General features: G+C 47.6%; 1 protein-coding gene across 1 annotated transcript in view; it reads left to right on the top strand.

The window, feature by feature from the left end:
* Window positions 1-12630, top strand: part of TMEM248 (transmembrane protein 248) — a 167669-nt gene that overhangs the window by 135935 nt on the left and 19104 nt on the right. The gene's annotated exons all lie outside the window — the stretch shown is intronic.

Raw genomic sequence — 12630 nt, 5'->3', positions numbered from 1 at the left:
TCTCATTAAAATCAAAATGTTTTACCCCTGACTACCTTAAGATGATAGTACAATCCCTAGTCCTCCTGAAACTTGACTACGGGGATTCTGTCTTGAGCGGAACCCCTAAATGCCACCTTGCGCCCCTTAGAACAATTCTCTATGTGGCTGCCAGTCTCCTCACAGGAATCAAACAGTTTGACCACATCGCACCAGCCCTTAAAAGTGTCATTTGGCGTTCCCATAAAAGGAAGATGCATTTGCAAGATAGCCTGTATCACCCGCAAAGACCTACATAAAAAAAATATATATATAGAAACTAAACTATTGAAAGGAGACAAAGACCAGGCTTTTGAGAAGCTCAACTCTTCTCATAACTCACAAACTTAAAAAGAAATCATTACATTCACACTCCTTCTCTGGAAATTCCCCCACGATTTGGAACTCACTGCCTGAGGATCTACACCGCACTCCCGCCTTTTCTTGCTTCAAATGGGACCTCATATCTCTTCTGCTCTACAACTACTTCAACAAGAACACAAATTGATTTATGTCTCCCACAAACCCAACCCTCTGACAATATCCTTTGGGGAGGTCCCCTGACTCATTGACTATGCAGACTCTAATTTGTCCCCATCCCCATTACCAATTTCTTGATTGTTTTATACTACTGTATCCTTACTGTGGACTACATTACTGCTCTCTTCTCCTATATTTGACTGTTTTTAACCCACTTGACTGATTTTCGTCAGGTGCTCCCTGTAAAGGTATTCTCAAAACATGTAAAGCACTCTGATGCACTTGGTTCTAGTTATGTAAAACTCAAATACATTTATACCATCTTAACAAAGATGGCTCATCTTTAACACCACTGTCCAAAGTGTACTAGATAAACTCAAAATGCTGAATCCACTTCCACGGAAGTATATGTAAGGAAGTGGCTTGGGCCCCGCTATCATTAAATAAAGGACTATTAACAACCTCCCATAATTGCCTCTGTGAGATCGGCCCAAGTTTCCTCTTCAATTGCTCTCTTCCTTGAGTGTAGCAACTTCTTGTAGGAAATGCGTCTACTTGCTATTTGACCCTGGTCTTTGAGCTGAGCTTGGAGTGTAGACATTATTAATGTGTGAGCTTTCAAGCTATCTTTTTCAGACCAATGGAGATTACTATTTTCTGCAAGTTTAGAGGAGAGTGATAGACTGGCTTTAACATCTGCCCCGATCACTGAATAAGCATGCAGGAAAACGCCGTCTTCACTTAAGTCCCCCAAACACAGATCACATTCTCATCGCTTGGCATTAACAAGGGCTTTCAAAAAATCTCTTGGAACAATCTTCGACCACTCAGTCTTCATCCCTGATCAGTGGCCACGCACTTCAAATGGTTAAAAACATCCTGAACTGTAGCTCAGATGTTACAAGTTGGTAACACTAACCGATCTACAATAGTGATCACTAAAACCAGAGACTCTTGTATCAAAATGAACTAAAGAATCCTGCAAAGATACAGAAGCAAAAATAAAATCAATTCTGGCGTACAAGCCTTGTTCGCTAAAAGTAGGGGCAAAACTAACATCTGCGCTTTGGATCATTTTGGTCATGGCACTTTCCAAGTTAAATTCTAAAAGTAATTTATATTCATAAAGTTGCCCGCTTGACTGTGTTCCAGGTGCAAGAAATCTTCATTATGCACCTGATTAAATGGAGCAAAGGAGTGAGGGCAGAGGTGAGTATTAAAATTTCCCACTAAAATAAATCCCGCGTTTGCATTGCTACATTTTTGCAGCGTGAATCTTTCTGGATTCACTATGCTGTGCATTATTCCGCAATCTGGTGGTTGGGTCCAGATTCGCAGTCTTTCTTTTGGTTTTTGGGGGGTTTTTTTTGTAGCCCAGGTGGGCGTCGACGTCCCACCATTTGATGCACCTCTCGTGACGTCGTCGTGCTTCCTGCGGAAGTCCCACCTTTGGGGCATCATCTTCAGATTCTTTTTTCCACCGTTGGGTCTAGATCGTCATCGAAGCTCCAGAGTTTTAGACGAAGGAAGAAGGAAAATACGCGAGTTTCATCGAAGGAGAACTTTTAGAAGACTACAGAGAGAACGGTATTACAGCCGGGACGACGAAGGAGGGGATCCTCAAAATTCTTCGAGCCCATAGGAAAATGCGCACTCAGAGGCTCTGAGCGCAATGGACAAGACACCATTTAAGTTCTGCCCTAACTGCCACCACAAGTACGCACAGAAGGACCAACATCCGGTCTGTAACCTTTGCCTGCCGTTCGACCATGAGAGCAAGGACTGCAATGCCTGTTCCGCTTTCGCGCCGAAGACTCTCCGTGTGAGAGAACGTCAGAGGAGAGCCAACTTCAGCATGGAAGGCAAGGGTAAGGCCCCGTCACTGTACGATCTGGGCCTCTCCACCGACGATGAAGACAACATCGCCGAGGGGCCTGATGTCTTCACGGTCGCAGAGACCGATAAGATAACGCCTCACGAGGTAAGAGACACGTCGAGTACAAAACCACCAAAAGGGCCCTGAAAATCGGAAGGTGACTCTCGAAAAAATGAGTCACAGTCCTCGTAGGAAACACCGGCGCCGAAAATTTCGACGTCCACCAGTGGTTCAAAGGACAGAAGGCCGACCGGATCCTTCGAGAAGGACTCCCAGGTGCCGAAGACTGCCGAGAGACCGAGTTCGTCGAAACAGACCCACGAGGTGGGACGTTCGGCGACGAAAGACAAGGCCACGTCGACGCAAGCTCTTGTCGAAGAGACCTGCGGTCGACGCCGAGCACATCTCAAGCATGGAAAAGAAAAAGAGAAGCCTCGAGGCGGAGATGGAGAGCATCCTTCAGAGGAAGAAGGAGTTCGACGAAAGAATGAAACAATTCAAAATCCCAACGGTCCCGTCGACGGATGTCGTTGAGATCGAGGAACAGGGAGATTTCGACGCCGAAGAGCAGTCGAGCGGTCCTGAAGAGGAGGAAGAAGGCCCCTACTATGAGGGAAAAGATGATGAAGAAGATCAGCAGTCGTTCTACGGCTCGGCGCCGTCGACGACTCAGGAGCTGGAATGGCAGGACATGGACGCCGAAAATCCCGAAGAGCCCGTGGACTCGTATCCTTCGAGGCCTTCGCCGCCAGACGACATCGGGGCTTACAACATGGTCGCCAAGAGTGCTGCAGCAGCCTTTGGTGTGAAATTGGACGAGGAGAAGCCGAAAGCAGACTTCCTACTCGAAACTCTGCTCCCCATCCAGACGAGGAGCCAGTTCCTCCCCATGCTCCAAAGCGTGATGAACCAAGGGAAGGAGGCGTTTAAGGACCCGGGAACATGCCGGTCCATCACACCCAGAACGGAAAAGAAGTACAAGCACTCCTCGCAGGATCCTCCTTACATCAAGGGATCGGTCACTGCCGACTCCATCATTGCTTCCACGGCCAGGAAAAGAGCCAATGTGCCGGCGACCTCGGGCCCACCTCCTGATAAGGAGAGCAGAAGGATGGACCTCACTGGAAGGAAGGTAGAAAGAAACGCCGCAATGCACTGGCGCATGGCAAACTCAAACGCGCTACTGAACAGACACCAGTACCAGCATTGGGATGAGATGGGGGAACTAGTCAAGCATCTCCCAGAAGAGTACCGTCAAAGGGCTTCCCATCTAGTGGAGGAAGGGAAGAATGTCGCCAACTCGTGCATCAAGACTGCATTGGACGGGGCGGAAACTTCGAGCAGACTGATGGCCATAGGGATCACTGAAAGGAGACAGGCTTGGCTCAGAATTTCTGGATTCAAGCAGGAAGTCCAGAATAACATGCTGAACACCCCTTTCAACGGTGAAACGCTGTTCGGGGAAACTGTGGACGAGAAGCTCACCCAAATGAAAAAGGAAAATGAGACAGCAAGATCCATGGGGGCCCTGCAATTCAGAGGGATGCGAAGCGGCACCCCAAATCGGAGACCCTACGGAAGGGGAGGAATCCAGCAGGGTACGTCGCACCAGACATTCCAGCAAGGGCAGCAGGGTGACAGTCACAGCCAGCAGGGACAGCAGAAGCAGAACTGGCAGTACCAGCCTCGAGGCCAGTCCTTTCGAGGGAGGGGAAACGGACGTGGCCAAAGGAGGAGAGGGGGAGACCAACCCTCATCTAAGTGACTACACACGCAAAAAGACGCTCACCTCCAGCATACCCCGAAGGGTGAAGCGCAATGTAAGAACACCAAGGGGGTTACACAAAACAAGCGCCTACGAACATGCAACACCGGTAGGCGGAAGACTGGGCCTCTACCTGCAACAATGGCAACAAATAACCTCAGACAAATGGGTTCTCAACGTCATACAGCACAGATACTGCATAGAGTTAGAGAAAAGGCCTCCAAACAAGAAACCAAAGAGAAGACAGCGCTCGGGTCAAGAGCTCGCTCAACTCAGGGAGGAGACACTTCAACTACTGAAAAAGAGGGCCATAGAACCAGTGCCATGCAGAGAAAGGAACAAGGGAGTGTACTCAAACTACTTCCTGGTACCAAAGGTGGACGAATCACTAAGACCCATCCTGGACCTAAGATTCCTAAACAAATTCATAAAGACGCAAAAATTCAAGATGACATCACTACAAGAAGTGCTACCCCAAATGCGAGGCGGAGACTTCATGTCCACCGTGGATCTCAAAGACGCCTACCTGCACATCCCAATGAACAGACGACCCAAAGACCTGTTAAGGTTCAACATCAACTAGGATCATTATCAGTTTACAACCCTGGCATTCGGTCTAAAGTCCGCCCCAAGGGTTTTCACAAAATGCCTTGCAGCAGTAGCAGCGTACCTACGAAGGGAAGGGATTCATGTGTATCCTTACCTAGACGACTGGCTAATCAAAGCAAGCACTCGCGTCAAGTGCGAGGAGCACGCAGAACGGGTGACAAGAACACTAACAAACCTGGGGTTCTCGATACACTGGGGGAAGTCATCGATGGAACCAGCACAGGTGAAGATCTTCCTGGGGGCGAAGATCAACACCATAGACGGAACGGTCATGTCCAGCGACAGAAGAACAATAGCCCTGCTGAACGAGACGCGTCTCTACCAGAAGGGGCGAGTTCTGACAGTGAGAACAGTGAGCAAGATCATGGGGATGATGGCGTCATGCATCCACCTAGTCCCCAATGTACGGCTTCACATGAGACCATTCCAAGAATGGCTGCAACAGCAATGGTCACAAGCAAGCGGGAGTTGAGAGGATCTAGTGGTTGTTACGCACGCAGTGCAGGAGGAGATAGCATGGTGGAACAGGGAGAACTTAACTACAGGAAAGACCTTGATACCACCAAACCCAACTGTGACCATCACCACGGACGCATCACAAATAGGATGGGGAGCACACATGAACAAACTCGGGGTGAGGGGTCTGTGGACTCCGGCAGATGCGGTCAGACACATCAATTACCTGGAATTGAAGACTGTCCTGCTAGCCCTGAAGGCCTTCCAGGGGCAACTATACAACCAGAAAGTGTTGATACAGACAGACAATACTACTACCATGTTCTATATCAACAAGCAGGGAGGGACACAATCGTTCCCCCTTTCCACTCTGGCACAGGAGATTTGGAGATGGGCCATCCCACTCAAGATAGACCTGCTGGCCATACACCTACCAGGGAAGGACAATGTGGAGGCAGACTGGCTCAGCAGACAGACATCGGCATCCCACGAGTGGGAGCTCAATGGACAGGAAACGCAGAGGCTATTCCAAAGGTGGGGAACACCGACAATAGACCTGTTTGCAACACGCCTGAATGCAAAATGCCAAAACTTTGCATCCAGACAACCAGAACAGCAATCGCAAGTGAATGCCCTATGGATAAGTTGGTCAAAGACATTTGCCTACGCTTTTCCTCTGATACCGCTGTTACACAGGGTGCTCGACAAGTGCAGGACCAGCAACATGACACTGATCCTAGTGGCACCACAGTGGGCAAGGCAGACCTGGTTCTCTCAAATAGTGGAAATGGCACAAGGCACTCCTCACAAATTCACAAGAGGAAAGGACCTGCTCTCCATGCAGAACGGAGAGGTCCTGCATCCAGAGCCAGAGAGCCTCAGCCTGGCGGCATGGCTCCTGAAGACTTAGTTTGCGCACCTGAACCTACCTCCAAGCACTATGCGAGTGCTGCGGGAGGCAAGGAGACCTACAACACGAAAATGCTATGGGGAGAAATGGAAAAGGTTCACAATATGGTGCAGCAGAAATAAACTACTGAATAAAATGACAACAGAGTCAACGGTGCTTGGATATCTCACACACCTACTAAAAAGTAATCTATGCTCATCCTCCCTAAGGGTACACCTAGCGGCAATCATAGCTTACACACGAGGGGAGAGAGGAGGAAGTCTCTTTACGTCACAGGTAGTAAAGAGGTTCCTGGAGGGGGTGAAAAGAATTGCGCCACCAAAGAGGATGCCGCCGCCGGCATGGAACCTCAACGTGGTCCTAACCGAGCTTATGAAGGTGCCGTTTGAGCCCATCCACAAAGCCACGCTTCACATGCTGACCATGAAAACAGCCTTCCTGGTAGCAATAACCTCGCTGCGCAGAGTGAGCGAGCTGCAAGCACTGACACTGCAAGAGCCCTACATCCAGATACACAATGATAGGGTGGTTCTAAGAACGGACCCACACTTCATGCCTAAGGTGGTGTCGGCATTCCATATGAACCAGACAATTCAGATACCGAGTTTCTTTCAAAACCCCACAACAAGCGCAGAAAGGGCACTGCACACTCTAGACGCTAGAAGGGCAGTGATGCACTACATTGAGAGGACCAAAGAGCACAGGAATACCAAGCAGGTCTTTGTCTCCTTTGCAGCTAGTTTCCTGGGTAGACCCGTGACAAAAGCCACCATTGCACGATGGATCGCACTGACAATACAATTCTGTCACAAACAGGCAGGGCAGGAGCTATCGGATGGGCCACGAGCCCACTCCACAAGGAAGAAGGGAGCAACTATTGCCTTTCTGGCAAATACGCCAATTCAAGACGTATGCCTGGCGGCAACATGGGCTTCAGTGCACACGTTCACTAAGCACTATTGTGTGGACATACAGATGAACAAGGAAGCACAAGTAGGACAGAAGGTGCTTCAACACATATTCAACAGCCAACACTCATCTACCACCCAGCAGCCACAAAGATAACAAACCGCTACAAAGTCTATGCACAGCATAGTGAATCCAGAAAGATTCCCGCTGCAAAACGAATAGTTTCTTACCTGTCGGTTTAGTTTTGCAGCTTGAAGATCTTTCTGGATTCACTAGCGAACCCACCCACCTCCGCCAGGAAGATGAGGATGGAGAAAGAGGTGGAAGGACAAGGAAGAACAGAATAATTGAAATACTAAAGGAAATTGGAAAAGGAAAATTAAGAGAACGCCTAGGGTTACAAAAAAAAAAAAAAAGAGAGGAAAAAAGAACCCGAAGATGGCTCCCCAAAGGTGGGACTTCCGCAGGAAGCACGACGACGTCACGAGAGGTGCACCAGATGGTGGGACGTCGACGCCCACCTGGGCTAGAAAAACAAAAAGACTACGAATCCGGACCCAACCACCAGATCGCGGAATAATGCACAGCATAGTGAATCCAGAAAGATCTTCAAGCTGCAAAACTACACCGACAGGTAAGAAACTATTCGATATCCTTGTTCAACAATTGATACCTAAGAGTGGAGAGTGTGTTGCAAAAGGAGGGACCAGTAGTTGCATAAAGCTTAACAAAACAAGATCACCACGAATACTTGCAAATCTGCTACATGAACCGCCATGTGCTTAGGCCTACAGTTTAGGGAAAGAGAGACCAAAGTTTTCCAACTCCCCTTTGGGTGTCCCCTTAGTGAAGGTACAGCGTGATTGAAATATGATTTATAGCCCTCCAGAAAAAAAGGAGCCTTCCACTTCCTACGTCTCCTGTAGGCATACTATGGCGAATGAGCTGAGAAATGCCTACCAATCTGGGGTCATTTCTTTTACTATAGAATAGTAGTCCTACAACTATACTTCCCTACTGTGGTGAAATGTACACCATTTGATGGACTCAACCTAGCATCTCCACATTCCCAGCAGCGGGTACCCCAGATTAGCCCCCCTAGTGTGCAACTTACTGTATTCCCACCAAGACCGTCCCCTTTGTTGAGGCGATCACAATTGTTATGATTAATCAGAATATTGGACCAGTTGTTCTCTCCTACCCTCAGTGACCCAGCTTCATTGCTATCTAGGACCCCTGGTACTGATTGTTTGGTCTTGGGCAACCATGGATCATGCTCATGTGCTGTGACCTAGGCGTGTCTCATGGCGGGCCTGTTAGACTGGGAAGGGTGCACCAAGCACTACTCTATTAGTAGAGGCCTACTGCCCTTGCCAGGGTTTAAATAACACAAGTGCTGTGGTGGCAGCATACCCGTTTTGTGTTTGATAAGAATTATGAATGTGAACAGGCCTATTTACCTGTGTCACTAGAGTATTGCCTGCTGGCCCAGGCCCACTCATAAAGTTCTCCTTCTTTGTACTTAACTCACCCTTGGCCTGCATGATGACTGTATGTTGCTCTGTGAAGCACATGCTGTTTTTGTGTGCATGCTGTGTTGTATGTGTAACTGTACACCTTTGCTTGGTACATAACATGTAGGACTGCAGGTTACATTTTGAAGGCTCAGGGCATGGAAATGGTAGGTGGAGGTGAGGACTGCAACCCCACACAGGAATTGTGGATTGCTGACATTGGCGTGATAGAAACACACTTTGGAGGAACGGTGAACAGAGCATCCTCCGTGTACATAAAAGGTCTCTGATCCCAGGAGAAGTTACTGGCCAGTGATTCTGAGCTTCTTGTCAAGGAAGGTGGTGTGTGTGTTTGTGTGTGTGTGTGTGGGGGGGGGGGGGGGGGGGTGGGTGTGTGTGTGTGTGTGTGTGTGTGTGTGTGTGTGTGTGTGTGTGTGTGTGGCTGTGTGTGTGTGGCTGTGTGTGTGTGTGTGTGTGTGTGTGGCTGTGTGTGTGTGGCTGTGTGTGTGTGTGTGTGGCTGTGTGTGTGTGTGGCTGTGTGTGTGTGTGTGTGGCTGTGTGTGTGTGTGTGTGGCTGTGTGTGTGTGTGTGTGGCTGTGTGTGTGTGTGGCTGTGTGTGTGTGTGTGTGGCTGTGTGTGTGTGTGTGTGGCTGTGTGTGTGTGTGGCTGTGTGTGTGTGTGTGTGGCTGTGTGTGTGTGTGTGTGGCTGTGTGTGTGTGTGTGTGGCTGTGTGTGTGTGTGGCTGTGTGTGTGTGTGTGTGGCTGTGTGTGTGTCTGTGTCTGTGTGTGTGGGTGTGTGGCTGTGTGGGTGTGTGGGTGTGTGGCTTTGCGTGTGTTAAGCTTTGCACTGTAGGCCCAGGTAATCATAATACAGGGGAAGGATTAGGAACCTTTGTGAGACCCATTTCAGTGCAGGCTCACAGTATGATCCTTGGTAACTTCCTCGGCCTGTGTTGTGGATCAGTCAGAATTGCAGACACTTCTGTTGTGGCAGACTGTCTGTGAAAGGATAAAGGAGAGGGCAATTCATAGGAGTTGACATCCACAACTCAAATTTCAATGAACCAGAAACGAAATCACATCTGTGTCTGGAAATAGACTATAAATGTAGGATTGAGTCCCACATGTTATTCATCAGTGTTGACAAGATCACCATGACTTCGAGCTGGTGCAACCAGGACTTTGAATCAAAGTCTTTTAGTCTTTCAGCTGTTGGAGGGGCCATCACCAAAGAAGCCAAGAACACTTGCTCTGCACCAGAAGCATCAACCTCTGCCTGCCAAGACTATTGTGCCCTCTGTTGAGGAGGAGAGAGCCTGGAGGGAGCGAGGCCAAGCAGATATCCTCGTGAGTGAAATGGGAGGAGTTTGGACAGGACTGGACCATTGTTGCCAGTGAGAGCCTGCAGTCTCTCCCATTGGGAGGTGGGGGAATTGGGGTGTATTTAGTTTTGAGTCATTACTCAGTACAGCTGACATTGTTGGGGCAGTCGCCTTTGCCCGTGAACGCCCATATGCTAGAAGGAGGCCACTCGGAGAATTAGGCATATCAGAGGGGTGCGCTGAACCATTAGACTCTAGATCAACAGCAAAAGCCACACTGAAACACTTCTACTGCCCCATCACGTTACCTGCAGAAACTGTGATGGAGAATCTACCTGCTGTACCCAGAAGCTGAAGCTGAGTGCAACCGCTTCAGCATGCCATTCCTGCGGACCGTGGGAAGACATGGTGCATCCTCCACATTGCTGGGGCATGGGTAGATGTCCCCCCTTAGTTCCTGAACACTTCTTCAGCCTTGGGTTTGCAGGACTGGAGGAGGGCCAGAAGGGCTTTTGAGTCTTGCATGAGCTCAGCATTTGCCATAGTGAGCTTAATGTTCAGGGCCATAGGGAGACTTTATTCTAAATTGCTATTGCGGGCAGCGCTTGTGGGGGTTACCTTAAGTAAACTGCCAGGAAAACGTTTGTTACCGTGGGGGAGGGAGGAGAAGGTCCCAGAGGACACTGCCAAGGAAAGCGCAAGATTGCTCACCCTGAGAGACTGTAGTATGTTGTAGTATACTAGATTCTACTTTATATGTGTAATAGATACTTCTTTTCCTACTAAAAAATAAGTATTGGACTGGACAATCTAGTTATTGGGGTTCACGGGTTGTATTTAAGTCTAGCGCCTTTGCTTACCTTGCATCTACCACACCCTGAGAAGCATTGGACTGCTCAAACCGCACTGCCACTGAAATTAAAGTGCTGAAGGATGTGTAGTTGACAACGCCGTTGATGATCCATAGTAGGCCGTCCCCCAAACAGCAGGAGTTAAATGCCGCAACCACCACGGTTATTCCTGCCTGCCCAGTGGGCATTTGAAAGGGGTCCTGACATACCTCCTAACTGCTGAATCTTTTTCTATCCCAGCTCAGATTTTATTTTTCGGACAAACTTCACACATTAACTTTTATAATGTTTTTTCCCATAATAGTTATCCAGATCAAATTTGTGTCCTTTTTTCCCCCCCGTATGTTGGGTTGGGGACTCTCAAGGTACACTGAGATTCGCCTGGAGGAAACTAGGAAAATAGCCAAACTAAAGGAACTATTTTTTTTTTTAATGGGACATAGTGCTGCGGAAGAATGTCCATTAAGAAAAAAAATGAACATTAACATAGTGTTTGTGGTGCTAAGATCACCATCTTCCCAGCAATCAGTTGTAATAAACATTTTCTTCCCCAGTTTTTGAATTTTTCTTAGTGGTAGTCGGTTTTTTGTTTCTGTTTTTACCTACTTCAAGTTGTGGTAGAAACAGGTGTGAAACCCACTTGTAAACCTGGAAACTACATTTATGAAAAGTAGACACAATTGCAAATTCAGCTAGGAGCCATTTGTGTAGATTGCTCGTAGTTTTCCCACATAAAGTAATTGTTGAAACCAAAAAGTAATAAAAATAGTAAGATAAAAAAGAACAGAGTAAAGTTTTCATCAGTAATTTGTTTTGTCCTGATGTCTGTTGTACAAAGGTAATGTGCAGTTGCATCCCTCAGACACTTCTGGTGGTATGGATAAATATATTGTTTGTTGGTTGTCTACAAACATGTGAAACCCAGAGTCAACAATTGAGCTGCAGCTTAAAATTATGTTTCATTTTGTATCAACTAGACAGCAATTCATATGGTAAAAGCTAATGAATGAAAATGGGTAGAAACAGAACCTGTTCATTTTTCAAATATACCCATGATACTGAGTTTAGAAGTAGTTAATTTTTACGAACTTGGAGTTGCCCATACTCTCTTGCGGTTTAATTGGCATTTTTCAAAATGTCTTCTGGCATGCCCACAAACTTCTATTTAGAAGTCTTAAATGGAAAGAAATTCAGTTGATAATAGCAATTACTGTTCTGTATTTCCACACAAGTGGGGTACTGTTTTTATCGGCAGAAGTTTTGGAATGCTGGGTGTTAAGAAGTTTGTGGAGTCCTGCAGATTTTGCTAACTATTCCTCACAGAAATGTGAGGAAAATGCGTGATTGTAGCCAAATTGTGATATTTGCAGGGCATTCTGGGTAGGAAAACAGTGGGATCCCCATCACACCACCCTGGATTTCCCAGAGTGTCTACGTTTTAGAAATGTCCTGAGTTTGTAGTGTTCCCTTGCTTTTGACTGAACCAGAGCCTGAATAGTGTGGCCATTCACCATGGCAGGTGAGAGGAAATTGGGATATGGCCCCTTTTTGCTGGCCCATATTTTAAAACGAAGTCCAAGTGAATCCGAATTTCCTCCACATGCCATGAGGATAGGAATGCTCTTGACTGCAGGGAGTGGGGGACGGGGGGGGGGGGGGAGCAGAAGGCTGTTTGAGCTTTAGAGGTGGTGGTGGTGGTGATGTCCGTATGGGCAGCCCATATTATGTATATAGTTATGTGTAAATATCTCTGGCATACCGTGGGCTTTCTGTTAGGTCCTTTATGATGTGAAGTATTGCCCGATACCTGGTTGTGCCCGCCCAACCCCTCCTTTGTAAAATTATTTTAGGTTATAATATTCCTGCTGTGCAGTGTGTTTTCTGCCCCATGGCGGAAAAACTGTCAGGCCTTTTTGGAGT

This window comes from Triturus cristatus, chromosome 3_2, assembly GCF_964204655.1.
Source record: "Triturus cristatus chromosome 3_2, aTriCri1.1, whole genome shotgun sequence".
Taxonomy (NCBI): Eukaryota; Metazoa; Chordata; class Amphibia; order Caudata; family Salamandridae; genus Triturus; species Triturus cristatus.
Note: the sequence above shows the minus strand (reverse complement) of the source record. Positions and strands in the feature narration are given on the sequence as shown.